Here is a 23,979-nt window from a genome sequence, read left to right on the forward strand (position 1 = left end):
TTGTATATTACCCTCTTTGGTTGTGGTTTCACAAGAGTTTGAAGATTTTCTTCTTTTTTTCCCCAGTTTCCACCAAATTCTGTGCTCCAAGTTCCTTATTCCTTCCCGTGTGTCACATTTCTCTCCACACAACTGTGCAACTGTTGTTCAGGGTTTTTTTGGTTGGTTTTTTTTTTGTGTGCTTTTTTTTTTAACTCAGTGCATTTTAGAAATCTATCTGAGTTATGGTGCAACTCTGCAAAAGCAGCACTGCTAGAACAGAGGTATTGAATTATTCTGGTGAGACATGGGCTGGAGGTGCCCGGGGCATGATGGGGTAAGAAAATCTTATACAGGTTTTTCAGCTGGAGAAAATGTACCATGGAATGACACAAATGAATCAGACAGAAAAAAAGATGACGAGCTATTAGGGCTGTTGAAAGGGAAATTCAATTGACTGTCATCTTTATACAAATCTGTGTGACTCAGGCTTGAAGTTACAGTGAAGAGGTCTGAGAGAGCAGAGATAGTACTGTTAAAGTGCAGGGTTTTTTGGCTGCTTTTTAGCATAGCCTTGTCCCATGTGTTAAATTACAGCCCTGTCCTACTTTACCATTGAACAGTACCACTGAAATGCATTTTCATTTACTTGTTCTTTTGTATCATGTAACATCCGCTTTGTACAGAGATGCAAATAAATATAAAAAGTGCAGGGAAATAGTGAACCAGAATCTTTGTGTCTTGTTTTGAGCTAAGAGCCTCTCCTTTTGTGCTCTGCTCCCTTTTTCTGCATGCCTTCTACCTTGTCATATTCAGAGCATGCCTCATTTAGCTGAATTACTCAGGTCACCTTAGATTAATTGTGCAATTTGGCACTGATGGCGCTGATATATCCCTATCTGAGTGTTGTGTCAAAGAAGTCATAATATAAGCAGGATTTAAGAAGATATCTGCTAGCAAACAAGAACACAGACTAGGAAATTTGGTATTTGCAATCACCTTGTTTTTTATGATTAATTAGTGGATGTACTGGAGTAATAATCCTGTACATGTGCAATTTTGCTCTATATTTTCCAAGCTCCATCCCTTCAATTCAACCTCCCATCCTCATTAATTTTCAGTGCGTGGTGCTGAAAATGTTCCCTTCCTACAGCAGCTTTGTCTTGTAAATCTATTTTCTTAATTAAGAATTTTGCAAACAGAGTGGCAGTGGGACCATAGGATGCATCCCAGTTAAAAAATAGTCTACCCTGAAAAGCTGGCTTTCATTTTCAGTTAAAAGCAACTAATATGGGAAGAGATTCAACTGAAAAGAGATCCCAAATATTTGCACAGAAACCTATGCTGTCATAGAAAGACTTTGAATGAGAGAAATTGATGTTGTTTAAAACACTAACTTCTTCTGTAGGCATTGCAAGTTAGCCTGTCCCCAGAAACCCTAATCCGGCAAAATATTTAAGCATATACTTGATTTAATCAGCGATGGCAGTGAATGGGATTCTTGCAATGCTTAAATTTCAGCATATGCTTAAGTTTCATGCTCAGTTAGATTCCTGGTGTATTATGTCAATGTTAAAAAGTATCACAGCTTAGAAAATCATAATCACATTAAAGCTAGATTCTTTTCTTTGCTTGACTTTTTATTATATGTTCAATATGCAACATTAATATTTATAAGCATATGGAAGGCATATTTAGAAGCTCTTTCCTGTAAATAAGATGCTTGGAATCATTACAGCATTTCTTGGTTTTATTTTTCTTCATCATTTTATGCTTCCTTTTTCTGTTTTCATGATTTTTTCCTGAACTTTTCCACTTTAGGTTTACCATTCCTTTAACATACTGAAAATAAGCAGCATCCTGCCTTCTTTTCTCATTTTGAGCTGTTGTCTCTGTTTGTTTCTATTGACTTCTTTTTAACTTTTTTTTTTTTTTAAATTGTCAGTGATTTTCTACACCTTTGGCTTTCATTCAGGCTTTCTTTTACTTTCTCTTTTTCATATCTTTCCCATTTTGTTTCTATCTCCATTGCTTTGCCTGGTTTCTGCTATGTATCAACAGTGACAAAGAATGAACGAACAATATCTATGGTATTTTCTTTGCCTAAGACCACCAGGAGAAACTCCAGTCCCTCAGTATTTCTGACATGGTGTGCTTAGTGGAATGCAAAAAGCAACGTACCAGAAGGATACTTTCAATGTCAGACCTGTAAATATCTGCATATCTAGAGGAGTAAGGATTTTAATTCCAAAGCAGAATCTTTACTCACCCAAAAAGAAGCACAGATAATTACCTAGCAGTACATATATTTCCTGGGGAATGCTTTGGAAACATTAGAAACCCACCCATAAATTTTACTCTTTGCTTCCTGGTATTGAAACTATGAATGTTAAAAGTCTTATCCTATCAATGACCTGAAAAGAGCCTAAGAAAAAAATCAGCTTGGTGAAGTTTATTGTCTCATTTAAAGCTCTAACTTCTGAAGGCTGTTTTGTTAGGCTCTAAGGGAACAAGAACATTTGTAAGGTAGCTGAATAGATGTTTTCAATGTTTATTCAGTAGTCCTCTTCAAACCAAGAGGAAGAGGTTTTTTACTGAGCTTTATGCTAGTAGTGATTGGAAATTTTTGGACAAAGTTAACAAAAAGAAATTAGATGTCACAGTCCAGATTTTGTGAGACTCCTCTGACACTGGTTTAGCTGTGAGGCAGAAAAGCACTTAATACCAGACACGGTGGAGATATGAGGTCCTCACTTCTGGGGTGGTCTTCCTGGGTGATTTGTCCTAAAACCAGGGAGCTCATGAAAACCCTGCTGCCGCCTCGTACACCTGATATCCTTGTAGAAACACGTGTAGCCAGACTCCCAATTTCAATACCTCAAGAGCTTCTACTCTGCAGAAAATTTTCAGACCAGTTCAGACTTTTTCAAAAAAACAAGGATTTTTTCCTCACATTGGAAGCATTGTCTTTTGCCTAAATTATCCTTAACACCACCCATTCAGAATTATAAAAAAAAAATAAAAAAAAATTGCAGCAGCAGATCGTTCTCATGTTATTCCTAAGTATGAGAAGATAATTATGTATATTCACAGGATAAAAAAAAAGCAAACTTCTTACATTCCAGTCCTGACCCTCCCTTTAATATGTCACATTACGTAGATTAAATTGTGTAACCTCTGTGTCCCTTAGATTAGCCTTCTGAAAAAGTATGGAATACCATGCTTTGAATTATTTTTCTTTAGTACTTAATGATGAAAGTATGATTTAAATGCTTAAAATTTGCTATTTCTTTTTTTTCTTTGTAAAGAAGGGAGAAGAAAGTTGACGGAGGGATTTTTTTTTTAATTGACAAGTACAGCAAGTCTTTCAGTGGAATCTTAATCTGAAATGCTGGTTCTCTAAAGGGATCACTAGCCCTTGTAAGCGCTGCAGCAAGCCTAATTAAAGCAAATATTGGATCAGACAAGATTTACATGGATGTATATTATATTGCTTTTTGATTATTCAACAAGAAGTTCTGCTAACCGTGTTTTCACTGACCTGCAAGAAAAAAATGCATTCCCTTTAGGTTTACTATAGTGAAATCTCATAATTCCTCATTTCTACACACAAATACCCAGCTCTTCCCTGAGAAATCCTTGTAATTTATGTAGAAAAAGGTGCCTTTCAAAGTCTGGATTGAAATATACAAGGAATAAAAAAAATTATTCTTACTTGAAAAATATCTTGGGTTCTAGTTATGATTCTGCCTATGCTCAGGCCAGCTATAAATGTTTTGACCATGAATTCAGTGTAAATTATGTCTGGAGTTGAAAGTATGTCTGTCTTGTTATAATACCCAGGGTTTAGTTTGCCTGGCAGCTGAGGATAATCAAAGCCTTGTTTTGGATAGAATCAGAGAAACAATCCATATTTTGTCACTGATGCTTCAGTGCAAATAAACAAGTAGGACATGGAGGCAATACTATCTTTTCATTTTAAAGGGTATGCTTTAGAGCTGCCTGACACATCGTTTAACATCCATTCAGGAATGCAGTATTCTTTGCTTAACATTGAACATTCATTTCTGTCTGAATTTATCTGAATTCTTTCTTCAGCCAAAAACTAACCTGGATCCCACTGTACCGGGCAATTTGAGAGTGTGGATGTGTCTCCCAAATGGACCCTCTCCTTTAGAGCCTTATGCACCACCAAACAAAATAATCGGTGTCAGAGGTACAAGGCAATCGTTTTATCTAAAGCCACCCACTCCTCTTTTGTTTTGCTGAGAACATTGTGTGCTTTTTATTTTACATCCTCCTCTTCAGATCTGCAGATGTGAAACCTTAAATGCAGGGTATTAAAAAAAAAAAAAACCATGAAAATTACAGAGCTTTGCAGTCAAGCACTATGTGTCTACAATTCTACAAGAGAAGAGTAGAGATAATTTTACATGTTACTTACAGACATCTATGTGATAAAAAGAAAAATAATAACCTTTTTCACAAAAAATGCAAAGATTGCTATCTGCATTTAATACCAAATACTAGAAAATGAAAAGTGCATTAGTTTCTATGAAACAGATAAGTCTTTAAAATGAAGCTCTAAAGGTGCATTTTTATGAATAAAGGAAACTGTAAACTGAATATCAGAAAAAGCTTCCTAGCTGTTAGATCTAGCATAGGTAGACATAAGCAATGACACAACATGAACTGTAAATTTATGAGAAATGGATAATGTAATGGCAAACGAGCCAGAGGAACAATCCTTAAGAAAATCCTCTAAAATCTAAGAAGGGTTCCCTCTGTGTCTAATTCTACAGTTATCTCATAAAAAACCTGTTACATTGCAGTCTGCCATCACACCTTGCTCTTTTTGGGTTTAATAATGGATTGCAGTCAAAATTGTGGCTGTAAAACTTACTTTTCCTTCAATGGGCCAGAAATTCTCCCTCTGGTACAAAAATATTCCTGGTGTAGGATATAGTTGGCCTTATATCTAGCATGCTCAGAAATAAAAATGAGTAGCTTTTCTCTCTGTAAATGTTAGGTTTATTATAAGCATAATATATTATTATTAATTAGTTTCTAATAGCACTTAGAAGTCCCAGCTGCTACTGAAATGCAGAGACGTTCTTTGTCCCAGAGATCTGACAAGATAGAGATAAAAAGTGAAACAAAGAAAGAGATTTGTCTAAGACTGTAATCAGTGAATGAGCTTGGATGAGACCCTAGGTGCCCCGATCCCCATGGACTTTCTGCAATCCACCACTTTTTTGTAGAAGTGTTTTGTGCCACCAAACTGTAAAGCACAGACACTGGAGCAAGGTCTAGAGTTCTAGAGAATAAATTTACACGGAGTTTAGAAAAGATATACTGAAGTGTACACACATTCAAAGGCAGATGTAACAGAAGTACATTTATTTAGACTCCCACATACACTTAGATTGACATAAGACACATACAATATACAACACCTCAGCAGGAATAATTAATGTCACGTACATATACGTATAGCATGAAGAACAGCTGGTCATGTAGCTTTTCTATGGAAAAGGAACTGGATTTACAGTGTCTCAAAATGGGCCAGTGCTATACTGGGAAATATAAATAAGAGTATAACCTACAAGACACAGATGGATTCAGTTCCCTAAACGTAGGCAAGTAGTGCCATTTTAGACACACTGGGATACCTGAGATCTCTGTATGGGACAGACAGATGACACAGAGGAGCTGTATGAGACTCATCCCTTTCTGAAGAAGAAGGTGGAGACCAGATGAGATAACCCTACGCTATCTCTATGGGTATTAGATGGCTACATGGGAGCAGCACACAACTAAAAGCAATTATCTCTGGAATCACTGTTCCAGAATCCGTATCACCTTATTCTGGCATCTACAAGATGTGCTGTCTATACACCTACTGTACACAAATGAGTTTTCCCCAATACAGACGTTGGAGTTTAGGATGCAATTCATTTGGCTGAAAGCAAGCATCCACTTTGTAATGAAACCATTTGTGCCCTGAACACTGCTGATTTTGAGGAGGTGACGAGCTCTCTGGTGAGTATAAAAGGAGCCTATGGTGACTTGCTCAGCTGCAGACATCAACATCACAGAAACTGGAATGAAGTTCCAGTGAAGATGAAATCCCTCCTACTGCCCACATTTTGCTCACAGGGCTTGGGTCAGGCTAGAGAATGTTCAGAAGAATAAGGAAATATGGTCTATGAGAAAGCAGTGAAAGAAATTAATAACCTGATGTGGGAATGGTAGCAGTCTTCAGATACAGAAATGGCCACTGCAGTGTGAAGGGTAGCAATCTATTCCTCAGGCCAGTGCCAGAAAGGATCAGAAATAATGGGTTTCTATCAAAGCAAAGACATTAGGAAAAAAAACCCAAAACCAAACAACCCCCCTTTTGAACAGTGTGGATAGGGAAACATCGAGCAGGCTGTCTGGGAAGTTGTGATCACTGGAAATCTACGAGAAGACCTTAAACAAGCATCTGTCAGGACTAACACATCTGCTGTTGATGCCTCTTAGGGCAGGGGGGTAGATGAGATAGTCTCTGAGATCCCTCCCAACCATATGAGTCTATGACACAGAAATGAATAATTCACTTTTTATCTTTGCAGAGATGTGGAAATAAATAATAACTGAAAGTCTAATCTTAGCAAAACTCAGAAGACTAAGAAAAACACATATAAATCATTGGTAATCCCCTAAAATAATTTATACTGCATTGCAAAAGTGCTCAGCACCTAGACAGTTAGGCAGCTTTTCATAATAGCCCAACTACAATTCAAATGTCAAGTGAAAACAGACTTGCCAAGTCTACCAACCAACAGCTTAGAGATTTTCTAGGCAAATTGCCATACGAATTTTGAAAAATAGAGCAAGTAAGGTGGAGAAATAGTCCCTTCTACCCCATAACATGTCAGATCTTTGACTGTACATGATCCATCATTGTGACAAAGACAACATTCGATTAATTTACAGTCAGTTTTATTGCTGAATCTACTTACTCCTAGTCTGTGCTACAATTTAGCATAGCCAGGCGCCCATACATAGAGAAGAAAGGATATTTGAAGTATCCTTCCCCCAAAATAGCCCATGTCAGTTACTAGCATCAGTATTATTAACTCTGGGAGCATGCACTTGAACAAAACAGGGGCTGCCGACAACAGATAAAAAACAGATTAAGAACATTTGTTTTAAAAAGGTTAAACTGTGTATGAATAATTTATTCAAAATGCCCCATGTAATTAGCAATACAGAAATTATTTGGTAATAACTAAAGCATTACTGTGCACTTTCTGAATGAACATAACAGCCTCTACTGTCAATCTATGAAAATGGTATAAGAACTCAACAGTTTCTCAGATAACTGCTTTTGCATAAGCAGCTTTGGTGCTTCTGAAACTATTTTGGCTGGATTAACAGCACCAGGTGCCCTAGATACGAATAGTATTTTTAATTGGTTTTAATATTTCTTTCACTGATTGGTACCAGTGTCAACCTCTGTCCTGAAGGTTTTGAACTACAATACTTGTGCCTAAAGCTTCACAGTTACTTTTCTTGGACTGTCGCCAAAATAATGCATCTCTTTTGCTGTCTTAACCCCATTTATCTCAGGTTCTGAAAAGATGTTAGTATGAAATAGTCATCATTTAAAAGCTTCATTCTCTGATGGCCTTCACCCTTGGGTTTGTGTGGCTTTTGTCGTGGTACCCCATTAGATGTACTGGTTGTTCTTCTTTTCCACCTCATTCAGTGTGGATGTGGGTTAAGGTGTTAACATAAACATTTGAATTGATTCCTTTGCTCCCATCTATGCTTCCCAGAGTGTACGGAAGATCAGAGAGGTGAATGAAGGGTAAAGACAGAGCACTGGTCTAAAACCTTGGACAGAAATTTCTCAAGAAACAAGTGGCAACAGATGAACTAAGGTCCAAGTGAAATTGTCTCTTAAACATGTTCAAATAAAGGTTCTAATTCCACAAGCACAGACCTTTGCCGATTCCTGAAGTATCACTGGAGTATGAATACAGAAATTTCCAGATATTTTTTTTCCATCTCTCCATCTTTTGTACTCCAGCTTAGGCTTCGCTGAACTTGACTGAAGCTGTTTGTCTCAAAACCACTGAAATCCTTTGTTACTTTGGTGCGTATGAGGGGGCTTCAGGGAGAGTTTACAAGTTTCTAAATCTCAGATCTGTGGAAATACGCCAATGCCTAACTCTTGATCTTGTGTTTCAAAGGAGCCTTATCGGTATGATATGTGGTTTGGAGGTGTTGGATCAATGCCACGCGATGAATTTAAAGCTCTCTGCTTTATGGTGGAAAGGTCTAGACACTACAATTGACATATCAAAGGAAGAAATCTGAGTTAAAGGAGCATGTAGGAGAAAGGGGAAGGCAGGAAGGGAAGGATCCAACATGCAGCATAAAAATGAGTGAGAGGTAGCAGGGCAAAACCCAGACAGCTCAATAGTGGACTTATGGCTGGATGTTAGCATGAGACAGAGAAGATATATAAAATACAGTTTTGCTGTCTAACTTTGGTAAAGCTGCCTGGATGGCAAAGGCCAGTTTCTTAACAGCTTCTCTGATTTTCATGTTGTGTAGCACAGAGGATTAGCCATTGGTGTGAGATGCAGAAGAAAACCCTTCCAAATCAGGCAGAGTGGGGATTGAAACCTGACTTTTCCTCTTCCCAATCCTTTATACCACACAGGGACCAGCTGTTATCTGTCTACTAAGGTGCCATAAACCTAAAGACACTTTGAGCAGCTGTGAACTGTACTTTGCTCTTCCATTGTCTGTAATGGAAAGCCTTTAGTCCTTGTTTCTTGCTTTGTCTTTTCTTCCCCTAAGTATTGCAAATCTGTAAAACCCACTTAAGGAAAACTTAATGGGTACATCGCTGCAAAGATTTAGGACTTTGAATTTTGCCAAACATTGTCCAGAAAGTTCTAACCAAATTTACTTAGGAGCTCCTTTGGTATTATCCATTTCTCACTGGCAAGCAAGCCTGAAGAATGCTTTCCAAATACATATGAGTTTTGCTGTTTGGACGCTCAGCTGAAACCATGGTCTTAATTTTCAAAAGTAATGAGTACCTACACAGGCCTGCTGATTCCAGATGGCTGAAGACCTTTGATGGTCTTTGAAAGTGCAGGATGTAATAACCCACTGAACATCCCAAAAGGAGGCAGCCGACGTTGATGAACATCACTGAAAACGTCTTTGTTTTTCTCCTGATTTCTAAAATTCATACCAATGACACTTAACCCTCTTGGGGGGACATGTATTCATGAGCCTAAATTTGAAAACGTAAAGAACTGCAGACAGCTATGCTAAAAGAGGACCAAGGAAGACACAACAGAGTTCTCCCTTGGAAACACGCTGTGTTATTGTGCTTGCTGTCAGCTTTACATTTCAGAACTGGGCATGACACCCCAAGCATGCCTGCTAAACCAAATGTGAATAAAAATTCATATTACAGTGGTTCTGTTACCAGGAAACCTCTATTAACGATGTCCAATTTTGCTCCAATATACATATCTCATGCTTAAGTGTATCGCAGTCTGTATTATTTCTGTGTGTGTTTGTATGCCTGCTAAGATTTATAGTGTATAACCATTCAGTTGACACTGCATTGGAAAAGAAAGCTCTGCAAATACAATGAATGTACATAAAAATCTTTCCTGTAAGAAAGCAGAAGAAACTTCTTTTTACAATATATTGTATGCAAAGCAGATGCTGATGCTGCTTGAATGTTTCATGGGGTTTTTGATAGCATCTAATTTGCCTGTACTATTTACAGCATCAGTAAAAAATGTTCTTCATTTTATAAATGGAAAAATGTCAGAGAACGAAGCCATATGTTTGAGATAGCAAGGAATTTTGTAAGTTCAGTCCCCTTTATACTTTCAGGGAAATGCAATGAAAAAAATTTAAGAAAAAGTAATCAGGTGTACAGACTCCTTGTAATCACCTTTTCAGATCATCTTAGCTCTTGGGCCTGTGATGTACATAAATTTAGTTTATAATGTGGGAAGGAGATTTTTGGAAAGAACTTTAGCTTCATTTCCTCCTTATGGCCACTCCTGTCTGGGCTTTTGAACATTTTTTTTGTCTTGAGGGAATTCTGTCACGTACTAAACATCCTGTTGAGTTTACTGGGAGTAAAAAGGACATTCATAGTTCCTTGCAAAGTAAGGTTCTATACATTGGTTTAGATAGATTTCAGGGGCATGTCATAAATATAATTGTGCATATGTTTGTATCTCCCCCAAAATACGTCATTATACCTCTCCCCTCAATATACCTCAGCTGGAATGACTTTCCACAATCTGTGTTAAAAGGACATTTTTTCAGATGATATATTCATTGTTAGTAAATGCAATAAAAACTATAAGAGTAGATTGTAGAGAATTGTCAGATGTAGCCTGTGGTTAAAATATTAGCTATTAACTAATTTAAGAATCCAGAAAAAAAAAAAATCAGCCCTTCCTGCTAAGTGTTCAGTATAAGAAACATGAAAAATTGTCTAATACAAGTCACATATGAGAGATGTTAAAAGTCTGTCTACTGAGATGTTGATCAGAAGTACTAAGTGAAGTTGTAAGTTATTGCACTTCTAATTCATTTGATTCTCCAGCAAGATGTCCTGGCACTTTCAGCTTCCTTTAAACCCTTCTGTTGTATTTCATCTAAGGTATCTATGTTTCCATACTTTTGTCACATTAGATAGGTATGAAAGCACATTGTATATACTTTTTAAGAAAGCTCATGTTTGTCCAGTATAAAATGAATAAAATAATCTATAGCTCAAGACTCATTGCATGATTTCAGTGGCTAGGTTCCAGATTTGTACTTAGAGCACAAAACTTCAGACCTAAGTGATACTGGATTATTTTCTAACAAGCATCACCCTGTTCTAAATATTAAAGTACATTACACACTGTGACAAACCCCTGAAACTACAATGCTTCATCATGCAAGAGCATCTCACTCTTTCTTTGCTTACCACTTCCACTTGTACTGTTAGTTTTCCAACTATTCAAAGAGAAGCTCTGTTTTGGTAACAGCTTGTTGACAGAACTCCATGTTTTCCCAGTATGTACTTGAAGAAGATTAATGAATCTTACTAACATGCCAAGTCAATCTGTTCCCTTCTGTCAATCAACTCCCATAGAACAAGTATGTGTGTCTCACTGGCTATATTTTCATGCAGATACACTGCAAAAGTTTAATTAAAACGCTAACCACAACTGATCATGAAATACATTTTAGAACACTATTTAAGAAATAATTGGATAGGTATTAGGTAAGCCTTTTTATGAAGGACTTTTTCTTCAAGAGGTCAGTGAGGATGAAAGAAGTAAACAATATGAATAATTTGACAGAATAATTCTTATGATTGAATTTTGATTTCTGCTGTCATCTGGGTCAGCCTGTTTTTAAAAATGATGCCTACTTGCAACACCTTACTTGGCTATTGTCCAAGAATAAATAATTTACATTTAAAAGGAAGCACAGTATCACTCTTACCTTGCTGGCTAGGGTGGGGAGGGGAAGAAATTTTGTAAAGAGGGAAAGGAGATGACAATTTTTACAAGACTGTCTTTTCATGTCAGCAAGCAATAATGTATCAGCCTATACTATGATATCCATTTTTAAAGAAAGAAATTAAGAAACAAGATGGAGATTTCTCCTCCCCTTGAATTCCATGGAGTTCCAGTGTGTGCAGGACACTGCCATCACTGGTGCAAGTAAAAAACTGTGGGGTAGTATAGTGCTGCCTACCCTGCATTACATAAAACCTGAAAAACTGTAGACTTCAGGTCTCAACCAGCTAAATTTGCCATATTACAGGTTAACTATGAGTGAACCAGAGCATGGATCAATTAGCCAGCACAGTCAGAGGTGATGCTGTGGAGGGAGCAGTCTTTTGAGAAGGAAGTAATAGGAGCCAGGGGAACACCCAAGGGGAAGTCAGTCATGTTAAGGGAAAAAAATGAAGGACTGGAGCAGAAGCAAAGAGAAAGAATATGAAAGCTCATCTGTGGAAGACTGAGTACCACCTACAGAGGACAAAACCCTGAAACTCCCCAAACCATTTCTATTTTTATTACTCAAGTTTTGCAGTGATTAAATGCTTTCGTCAAAACATAAAAATAGAAAAATACATAGGATGTAAAAATATGTAAAGATATATGTGTATATGTCTTGAATAGATTGTTAACAACTGTAATTCCTCTTGTACACTGAAGTAGGTCAGCTTCTAATCTGTTTTCTAGTTAGCAAAGAGGTCCAAATGGAATGAAAATTCAGTAGGGCCCAGAAAAACATAGTTAAGGCACTGCAGACAACTTCAACAGCTGAAACACATTTATTTTTTCGTAAACAGTAAATGTTGGTCAATTGGCCTAATATAAAAAAAAAATTAAGAACAAGGAATGATTATGTTTGCAGTGATATTACATTGAGGGAAAAATAACAGTCACATGACCTGTTTCAAAGAACATACATGCAGTCCCAACCCATCACAGTCATTGGAAGAGGAGCCAGACTACTCCATCTTTTCTAGTGATGGAAGGTGTAGCCCAAAATCTTGAAAAAAGTTTCAGAGGACAAAATTCCTGCAGGGTCATGGGGTTTTGTCCCCTACCACAATGAGTGCTGGTAGTAGCTCTGGCACTGTCCAGCACTTAAAAGTTGCTTTTCTGGCTTTTTTTTGGTCCTACATCCATAGGCCAAGAACTTCTGGTGGACCCAGCCCATTGTCAGTTGACTTTAGGTTGATCCTCATATCCTTCTGGATGCAGGCTCTCACTTCAGTCCTCTAGTTGTCTTGCAGTTTCTCTGCCATATCATCTGCTCTTGGTCCACTTGAACAGGCTGAAGTTGCTTGGAACTTGCATGGTGAAAACGTCCTGGATCAATGTCCCTCCTTTATATATATCTGTGAGAAAAAGCAAAAAAAACAATCATGTAACTCCTTTGCATAATCAGGAAGACAGAAGATAATACACCACATCAACATCCAGACAGGGACTACTGAGACATCTACCCACAGGTCAGATTTTGTAACTTTGCATCTGGAGCCCAAACCTGACTGTGTTACCTTGGAGATCATACAAAGAACAGGGCATCAGAAAACTACAAGTAAATGTCTGAGAGTCTAGTAGAAATGGCCAAGAACCTTTTGCATTTTGGTAGTCTATAGGTTATGCTATTGGGGATGGAGCCGGGAGCGATGGAGCAGGGAGCAATGCAGCTGATCTGTTTTTGTGTATGAATACACTATTTCAGGAAGAATCCGAGAGGGATGGGTGAAACTGTGCTCCCCTCCATCCAGCAATGCTGTGTTGTTACCTTCTCACTGATCAGTGGCTTAGTAAAACCGTTGCCCAGTGCGGGGGTTATGCAGAAGTAGCCCCAGACTTCAGAACTAATCTGGATCCTGCCATGGAGATGATATGTACAGGGACAGGAAAAATGCAGGATTGTGACGTGAAATGGGATGGGCTTCCTGCTATCATTCACTATCAGGCCTGGGAATACCAGCAGAAGACAGAATTTGATGTGCTGGGTGAGGTACATGAGTGGAGTCTAGATAAAGAGGTGAGAAAGGGCTACTGCTGCTATGTATCACCAGGTAATGATTAACTCTACAGTTAATTGACTTCACAGTCTTTTGGGAGCTAGGTTTCCACCTCTAAAGAGCTCTTGCGGACAGAACCAGGTGGCCCAGTTCAGGCATAGATTTGGTGTTGGGAGAGGGAGAGACAGGAGGACACTGCAGGCTGGGGTCTTCTGCTCAGATCAGAAATGACCAGACTTTTTCCAGTTGCAAGGACTGAAGTGTGTGGGGCTGGCAAAATTGGGCAATAACATTTCTGGTCATGACACAACTGCTCACATGGAGAACTTCCATCTGGCTATGTTTCCATGCCTCTGCTGTCTAATTAAAGGAAGTTTCTGGTTTCATGTAGTTAGAGGTCCAGAGCAAGTTGAGGAGGGCATCAGTTCCTGAAGTGATGGTGGGTGGTTTTAAGATAAAAGGAAACTTTAACATGCTGTTATTGCAGTTGTCATGCCCAGAGCGCCACATCCATCATCTGGTCCCTTGGCAGGATTCATGTGTCCCCCACTCACGTGCCCCCACTCCGTGTCCCCTCCACCAGAAATGTACTCACCAGAGGCCAGCTCTTGGGCTGTGGAAGGGGTCTGGCTGTGCCTGGAGAGATCTGGGAAGGTCATGTCTTGGACGATGACACCAGGTCTGAGTTTGGAAGTGGGCTGAGCCTGAGGTGTGTTGAGGACCCCTTGCCGAGGTGGCCCTGGGACTTCTGTTGGATACTCAGCTCTGCCCTGCTGACAAGAGCCCGTGAACACTTAAGCATTCCCTGGTGATCTGCCATCCAAGTATCCTGTGAAAATAATCTTAAAAAGGAAAAGTGCATCTCACGGACCTAATTGGCTCAGTCCTTTCTCTAAGGGAAAATCTTTTTTTACCTTTTGTTTTTAAACTGAACACTGCTCCATTGATATAAACCTCAGCCTGGCTTCTCGAAGTAGTGTTTAGTTTTCCAAAGAGTTTTTCCATAGGTCTTCTCAGACAGAAACCCACGCCATGGTTCCATCTAAGGGCCAGCCTAGGTCCTTCCCTGTGACCTGCTGTAGCAATAACAACGGGTGGAGAGTTCCTTCACAATTACAGTGCTTTCGTAGAGGCCTGCTGAAAGTGAATAGTCTTGGGATGGGGGGACTGACAGGGCAAGAGAAGTCATGACGATGCTGTTACATCTAACAGGACATGTAAAAAGAGAACGTGAGCATAGTGACCTCACCATGAAGAACTTTTCCTCCCAACTTGCCTACCTGGGCCACTGTAGGCTCAAGCTGGAAAGCAAAAGCAACTGGGGAGTCTGCACTTCAGTGCAAACAGAAACCTAAACCTGTATGATGGCATATATATGCTTGATGTTACTTGAGAGCCTGGTGGCATGTGTTCATGGGGAACAAGAAAGGGTTGTCTCCTCTGATGGTCCATGCATCAGGGATGCAGAGCAAGAAGCTGCCATGGGAAAACTTAGAAGAACTTGCACAGTCCACAGCAGTCTGCTGAGTCCAGGAAAGGAGCAGTTTCTCTGCTCTGAGGTTCCCAGGGCTAAGTGGACTAGAAGAGCTCTTTTCCAAGGTCATAGTTCGCTTTGTTTCCTTTAATATTAGCAATTATTAAAATTTTCCTGTTGAGTGTAGAACGACATTTCAAGATTTTTAAGTAGGTCTAAGTATGCATTTCTTCACTGAAATTTCAAGTAGGATGTCCTGAGAGAAGCCTTAGGAAGGTTTGATTTGGGTTTGTTGTGTTTTGTTTTGGTGTGGTTTTTTTTTTTTTTTTTTTTTAAATATTTTTGATGCTTTAAACTGGGGCTTATACTGGCAAACAGAGGAAATGAAAGGTTCTTATTCACAAGAATGCCTGAGGCACAGAGCATTAGAAATACCATATACATTACTAAAGAGTTTGATAACTTAATTGTGGCATTGAATAACTGCAGAAGCCCAGCACATGCCTATATAAACTGCCTGTTTGTGTTGCATGGTGTGGTTAGGATATGTCTAGATATCTGGTATGCAAGCTTAATGTATGAACTGTTCTTTAAATTGCTGATTATATCCTCAGGCAGGTTTTAGTGAATTAATAGGACTTGTTGATTGGTAAAAAATAATCATGAATCCAAGTTTGCACAGTACTGTCTAACATAAATATTTGCCTTAAAGGTAGTAAGTTTTAAATGAGTGAGTTAAAACACATAAAATATAAGTACAACATGAACAAAATTAGAAAATCTAATTTAGTATTAAAACACTTATCAGAAAATTAACCCTCATTTATGTTCACACTTTTTAAAAATGGAAGGCCAGATGTTTCATACAACAAGTCATAAGAAGAAGTATCAACATCTTATCCCCAAACTGGTTCTCATTCTTCTTGAAAGACATTTTCTTTGTAATCAACTGATATCAATACCTTGATTTATCAGAATGACACATTTAAATAAGGCACAAAACTCTGCGATAGAAGTTAATGAAGACTGAGTGCCCAGGGCATTTTTAACACCTCATTTTTCCTTAGGGAGGTGAGAGAGGTTGTGATTAATTCTAGCTTTTCCTTCTCTGTCTTGTTACAGATCAAGTATATGAAAGTGACCCAGAGTTACCTGTTCTACTTAAAAAAAAAAAGGCAGAAAAATACCAGATATATTCTCTATTAGCTTTACTGCATGATAAACAAGAAAAAAAGAATTCAGTTGTGGCAGGTGCAAACTTACTGCTGCTTTTCTGTGAAATTTAAAGACAAGTCTTTAGGAAAGGCCATTCAATATATATTTGCTGAACCTAATAAGTGCAACCTTAATGCTGAAACTAGATTTCATGTCTGCAATGTTACAAGTCTGATACCTGCTTATAATGCTCCAGAATTTCTAGCACTTGGGCTCTAAAAGACATAATCAAAACATTTCATGAAGTGTAACTTGCACAACTCTACTTCTTTAATAATTAAAGAAACCTCTTAGACTCAGTGCACATGCTCCAGCAGGAATGATGCCACTCAGAAATAAATTGCATGTCTGCTTAAGATTCTTCCCCAGCAGTATTAAAATCTGTCCAGTAAAATGATACGAACTAAATTTGCCATAGTGCTAATTTACATTGCCATTAATGAGAACACAAGTTTTAAATCACAGACATAGAAGTACTATTGTGCATCCAGCCTATTTCGGCTCCACTCAGGGTGATAAGGCATTCTCTAGACAATTGTAATTATGAGTAATTTGTAAAAGTAATAAGAACTGCTTTTTATTACAGGCAATAAAAATCAATTCTTCATTCAATTATGTTTCCTGGCTATGATATGATAGCTGCCCTGAGTGAGTGCAACAGGAAAAAAGCTGAGCTAAGTTCTAAGGACAAGAAAAAGACAATAGCATTTAAAAGAAAAAAACTACCAAAATTTCATCTCCATTTCAACTTCTTGTCATAAAGACATGGTAGTAAATGCCTGTGACTATTGTTATAATCCTTCTATTTTTTAAGACCCCAAATTCACATATATTCACGTAAATTTAAGCATAAGTCCAATTCCATTGATTCAGTAGGACAATTCTTGTGGTTAAGGTGAAGCAAAAATGTAAATCTTTGTAGAGTCAGAGTGAAGGTGAAGAAAAGCATTTTGTATGTGATAAGCTTCCATGCAATAAAACTTGTTGAACTCAAAGTTAAACATTAGCTCCAATTTTAACATGAATTAGAGCTCAAAATCACAGATACATTCTATTTAATAATACATGTTTTTTATGCTTCAAAGAAAGGTGTTTATTTCGAATAGAGGCAGCATTGGAGAGGGATTTTGAACAAACAGGAAAGTATCTGGGGACAAGTCCCTGTTTTTAATATCTATTTTTCTTTTTAATTTCAAAATTTTCTATTCAATTAGAGGGGTCTGGAAACAAAATCAAACAAGCGAACCTGTCTGAAAAGCCCATTTAATAAAAAAATGTTGCATATTTTGATTTTTTTTTCATACATTTTTGGTTCCAGGGGAACTGGAACTGAGAAGCAAGTGTGGCAAGTTTCATTTTGGAGGTGGGACCTGATTTTTGCTTATTATCTTAGCCCTCTAGCCAATCTGAGGGAAGGATGGTAAAGAAATGCAGGGGCATAAAGATATTAAGCACACATGTCTGATTAGGTGACTTGCTATGGTAGTAATCATTTCCTCATCTGCCAGAGATGTGAGATATTCATGGAAGTGATAAATTGAGCCTCTACTGCAGAGGGGATTTGAGGATGGGCCACTTTACACTGCTACCTTTGATCTCCCTTCTTAATAAGGAGAAGAAGTGGTACATTTCATTGAATTTTGATTCACAACAATAAAAATGAACCTCACTGAGTCTGCACAAAATGAACCCCCCTATAAAGACTATTTAATAGGCAAACTGTTCAAGGAGTAGATGAATCTAAAAGTTTATTGGGGAGCCCAATTTTTACAACCTCTCTAGCATAACACATTACTACTAAGATAGCAATGAATGTCAGCTGAAGTAAAGAGTAATTTGTGGAGCATTTTATTAAAAAAAAATCCATATAAAATATATACTCTGGATCATCTTCTTTTCTTCTTGGCTTCTATCTCCCTTTTCTTTTAAATTGTGTGTATTTTAGAAATTTACCTTCTTCTCTTGAGTTCTGTATGTCAACTACTTAGAAGGAATAAACGGATGAATAAGAAATTTTCTGATTAACATTTATTATAAAATTCCTAGTTTATGAATATTTGGGAAGAGTCAGTTTTATGACATCATGGTAACCTCAAATTTGTAATGAAGATTTCACATACTCCTCTGAAAAGTGCTGTGCTAGTTGGCAACTTGTACTTGTGACAGAAACAGAGCTACATATTTCATAGGCAAAAGACACAAATTTCTTATTTTTCAAAGTTAGTTGATGGAAGACGCAAGAGGATGAATCTCTTCATATTCAGCTGGGGATTTCAAGGTACCTTGAGGAAAGTGATCCACCTGAGAAATCCATTTCTTCCACCATTTGAGTTCTACATGAATCAATACCATTGAGTAAGGCTGCACACTTGCCAGTTAATAACACGCTTGAATGAGCCGACAGCATATCAATATGTTGGCAGCTTCGAGACATCCCCTTTTAGAAAACTCATATAACACTTATGTTCATTAAAACAATTAGCCAAATCCATAAAATGCTCTCATATGTATATATGTAGATGGTATATCTTGGGGATGGATTCATTTTAGTGATAGCTATTTTGCTTTTCCGAGAGATTCCCATTTCTTCCCATTCTAAAAGGCTTCTGTTATTTTAGTCCAGAGTGATACATAATTAACTTTTAAAAGTTCATCTTGGTTTTCTGCAAGGTTAACACAAATATGTTTAAATCAGTTATATTTAGGAAGAATTCTACAGTCTTGGGAAAGCAGATGCCAACACCTCTGCTTTACCATAGCTAATTTTAGGCAATTAAGCCCAATCTACCTTTTCCATGTTACTTCTTTCCAAGGAGTAAAGTAAGTTTGGTTCAAAAAGCTACACATCATCTGCATGAAGAGGAGTGTCACATTTTCCCCCTTGTCCAGCCTTTACTCCTTTCAAGCAGAAGACTCTGCTGATGTGTGGTTACCCCGGGTGAGCAGTAAAGTGACATCATGCAACCGGATCACTGGCCCTGCTGCTGCAGTCAGACCTTGCTCTGCTCAGCATAATCCATCTGAAGAAGCTCCATTTCCTTGAATCCTCAAGCAACTTGTAGTGTTGCACCCCCTTGGCTCTCCTGGAAGAGTAAGAATTCAGTCTAGCTCTCGAATGAATTCAAATGGATTGCTCTTTGGCAAAGATCCATGGAAGTAGTTTGAAAATATCAGCGTTTTTAGAGCAATTGTCTCTCTCCCTCCTCATGACAGAAATGGGGTATGAAACCACTGGGCCTACATAAACAGCCATGAAGACACAATAGAGACAGAGGCTACTAACCTCTAGACTCAAAAACCTTGAAAGCAGAAACTCCGTTTGGTTTGAACAGCACAGCTTTCTAGGGCAAAATGCATGAGATTCATTCAAAGAAATGTAGAAATCTACAACACAGGCATCTAGTGTGAACTAGCAGTCTAGAATCTCGGTTTAGTCAAAGAAAGAAATAGGTGTTTCACGGAAACAATATCATCCCGCAGTAGATACCTGAAATGGGTCATACCCTAAAAATGCCTGATTTCCTTTACTGACTATAAAAGGGAACCTAGTGTGACGAGCTGGAATGGAGATCTCTACACTGTGGTTCTATAAATTTGGGTGAGATGAATCCTGCTGTGGGTGCCTGTGGTTCCTAGCAAGTTCAGACATTCAGACATTTAAATACAGCCTTTGCTTGGTTTTATGACATTCTGTCATTCATGATCTAAAAGATAAATGTAAAAGGGAAAGCCCATTTGTATTTAACATTTCCTGCTATATCTGAGGCTTAATTCCTGCCTTTTCTTTAAAGGTGTATGTAGTATGTCTTGAAATACACCTTATGTCCTCCTTGACAGATATCAGAAAACTTTCTGGCTGTCTCGATTCTGCTTTATCTGTGATAACTGATGTATTTGTTCCAACTGTAAAAATAATGTGAGGGCTGGCTTCAAACATTCACAGGACCTTCCTGTAAATCTTTCAGAAGTCTTCTACATTATCTTCTCTGCCATGACTTCTATACCCTCCATTTTTCTATGCACAATCTTTCCTTTCTTCCTCACTACTTCCTGACTATTGCATTTTGCAGATATGTTTCTAATTGCAAGATTTTACCACATTTTTCTCTAGATCGCAACTGATACCGCCAATTGGTTGGCCTTATTCTGTCTTGCTTGACATCCAGGGGTTATTTTAGAAAAGTTCTTTCCAAAATTAAACCGCCAAGTGCATTAGAAGTTTTTCATCCTTCTTCTTGGCTCTCCATCATTCTGGATGCCCTGCACTTTCTTGAGTTACAATTTCCAACCACAATTTTTCTTGGGAATAGCTTCTCAAAGCACTGCCTTTAGAGAAACATCCAATTCAAAAGTGAGGAAGGTTCTCTTAGGAAGAAGAAAGAATCAGGGAATTCTGTACTGAACTGGAGTACAAATTTACTACCCACATCAGTAAACGCAGCTTCGTTCCCTTTAATCCTTCACAAAATTCTGATTTTAATCAAGTAAGTTTGGAATAGAATACCTGCTAAACATCAACATGGCATATTTAGGCTTTTAGAAAAAAATCAGGGTGGAATGTTATAGTGAATAAACTATTTTTCAGAGTGCCCAGCTCCAGTGTCAACAAGAGGGCATGCTATCCTTCCTTCAGCAGTGAGTCTGAAAAGGACTGACATAACCTAACCCCAAAAGCTCTCCAATGCAAATTTACTGTCATAAAAGTGGGTGCTCATTATACTGACAAGACTCAGTTTTAATATTGGCAGGTGTAATGCAATCTTCCCCTACATCATGGTTCCTCAGTCCTGAGCTACACCATCCTTGTTATTCCACTCCTGAAACTCTCTTAAGTAGAGAACTTAGCATTTGCATAAATTCCCTGAGGATCTAGGAAGAAAATGTTCCAAGGCCCTCCGGGGCTGAGTGTGTATGGTGAAGTATATGAATAAATCTGTCAGCTTCGAATCATTAGGAATGGATGGCTTTAGGGTTGATTTTAAATGGGTGCCGGTATATCTCAGGGTTTTGCTAGAGACAGAGGATGGGCAGGATAAGCTTATATTATTCTTCTTGTTTGGATAGGGTTAATGGGAGGGTTACCAGGGATTGTGTGGGAGTTAATTGTATTAACAAGGAAAGATAGAGAGCCAAGCAGCGTCTTCTGAATGTCACAGCCATTTTTTCCTATTTTACTGCAAGCAGTCTAGGTGGCATAAATCAGTACTGGCTCTGTTTGAATTTATAAAATGACTTCCAACTGTCTCATAGTATTTATCTTTTCCCTGTGAATTGAAGACAAATCATATAGGTGGATAGGAGGCAGTGCTGTAAAGCACTGAGTTTAGGTATATATTATCTCAAATGTATATGTGCTGGTCTTGTTAATGGGAATATAGACTATTGGTACAAGTCATAGAGAAGTAAATCACCTTACCTTGTCTTAGAAGTCTGAACTTTCAGACTGAATTACATAGAGTATGGCCAAAATACCTTTCAGGCCCTAAGGTAAGGAAGGATAGTCTTGTGTTGTCAGTCTTAGCTTTGAATGTGATGTGCCTGGCTCTCCCTAAGATTCTGTGTGTGATCTTCTGTACATTTAGGCGAACAGCCTTAAAAAAGTCCATGAGATCCGTTATTGAAACACCTAAGGTTTGATTTCTTGACGTGCTAAGCACTTCAGTCTACACATTATTTGACCAGGAGTTAGAGTGAAAACCATTTCTGAAAGTCAAAGTTGCTTGACTGCTGTTGGGTTCACAAAACACAGGTAACAAAAAGGCCCTCACGTGCTAACTTAGTTGCCAAAAAATGCTTAAACCAGCAGAGCTAAACATAAAAATACAATTACAGCTTGAACTGAAAAGCAAAAGCTGTAACTGGGGACAAGGACAAACTCTTTATCTTCTGTGGATCACATTGGCACTGAGGAAGACGAGTGACACATACTTGCTGTACCTTGCCTTCAAAATCTTTGTCTCAGACTCAATATATTGGAGCAATGATACTTAAATAGTATCATTTATGAGGCTTGCCAGGTTGTCATGTCCAGGATGCCCCAGAAGAACTGGTATACCATTGTGCTGTGCAAGTGAGTTCCTCACTTACTTTCTCAGTCCCCAGTGTGTCTAGTAATCCAGATAATGTATTGTGAAGTTGCACTCTCTAATGGTGGGCTCATTTGGGTATGATATCAAATACATATATATTTAAAAAAAAACCACAACAAACCTGAGCTTTAGGAACAAGGGAGAGCACATATATTGTCTGTGAAATACTATGTGCATTAGTCTTTTGCATAAACAAATGATATCAGAGATCTTGCCCAAGCTTAAGTGAGCAGATTCTTTGTCGTGTAGTAAGATGCTCAGCTTTTCTAGTAGACTACAGGAAATATTCCTCAGCTACTAACTTGCAGCAGGTAGAGATTCACCTATGAGCAGTCAGACTTATGGACACAACACATCTTGGCTTCTCAGACAAACTCCATACTGCTGCACACGATTAGCTGTTACAGTGACAGGTACATTAAAACTGCTTCAAGGTGCTAATCTAAAACAGGATTTTTGTCTTTTGACAATTGTTCAGCAAGAAAAGGTACAATTCCTTGCTAACTACACAGCTTTGGTAGAATGGGATATTTCCCTTTCCTGTTATTGCCACACTGCAGACTCCATTTTCTTTAGAAAAACCTCAAGAAGCAGTACTCCAGTTTTGAACTATTGCCATCAACTCGCTTAACAGCAGACTGCGATATTTTTGTTTTAAATACATGAAAAGTGAGCAAAAGCCATAGGTGCAGAAAAACCAAGAACAATTTAGAGATGACTGCAGTAATATTAAGTACTCTGAGTTTATCCAGTCTGGAATTTTCCTCAGGAACACAAACAGACACAACTGTAATAAGAAATTTTTAAATTATTTTTCAGGCATATTCTGTAATCTGTCTATTAAATATCTCATTTTCAATAGAGATAATTTAATATAAACTAATAATTCTACATAAACAAAGAATCTGCGAGTTTCTGTGACTATTTTTTGCTATACCATTAAATAGAGATTTCTCTTTTGACTGCTAGACTGTTAATTGTGTTCTGACATTTTGGTCTCATCCATTTTTTCAAATAGTTTGTTGCAGCTGTGAATTTTCTGGCAAAGCAGGGTTCTGTGGAAAAATGCCAATTCTTCTTAAATATGGTGCTCTGAGAAAATATCTCCTTTTTTTTTTTTTTTCTTTTTTTTTTCCTTAAAATTTTACTAATGCAGGTTTCTATCAGAAATGAGCTTGGCCTTCTGCCAGATTATCTGATAGAAGCCCAGATCTTCTGTGGCTCTGGGAAGCCTCAGCACATCAACTGCATTCAAAGCAAAGACATTATGGCTCTAGGCATCTTCAGCTTCAGCACGGTTCGGGCATGTGGGCTGCTTTAGGAACAGGGAATCTAGAGCACCTCAAGGTTTTAAAAGGTTCTGCACTTCCCGGGAAATGCCAGAAGTCTGGCAACTGAGAAATGCCCCCCCCAAACAGTGTAAGGACTGAATGGGATAAGGGATATGAAGAAGGAAGGTAGTCAAGAATGAAAGACGTTCAGCGAGTTTATCTGACCTGGACAAGACGGAACTCACAAACTTGTCACATCCTGAGCTGGAAAGCTCTGAATTTTCCCTATTCTTTTATTTATTATGACACCAAGCGGTAACTTTCAGCTTTTCTGGAGTCCTGGAAATACCAAGA

This window comes from Haliaeetus leucocephalus, unplaced genomic scaffold (assembly GCF_000737465.1).
Source record: "Haliaeetus leucocephalus isolate CR32 unplaced genomic scaffold, Haliaeetus_leucocephalus-4.0 Scaffold751, whole genome shotgun sequence".
NCBI classification, from domain to species: domain Eukaryota; kingdom Metazoa; phylum Chordata; class Aves; order Accipitriformes; family Accipitridae; genus Haliaeetus; species Haliaeetus leucocephalus.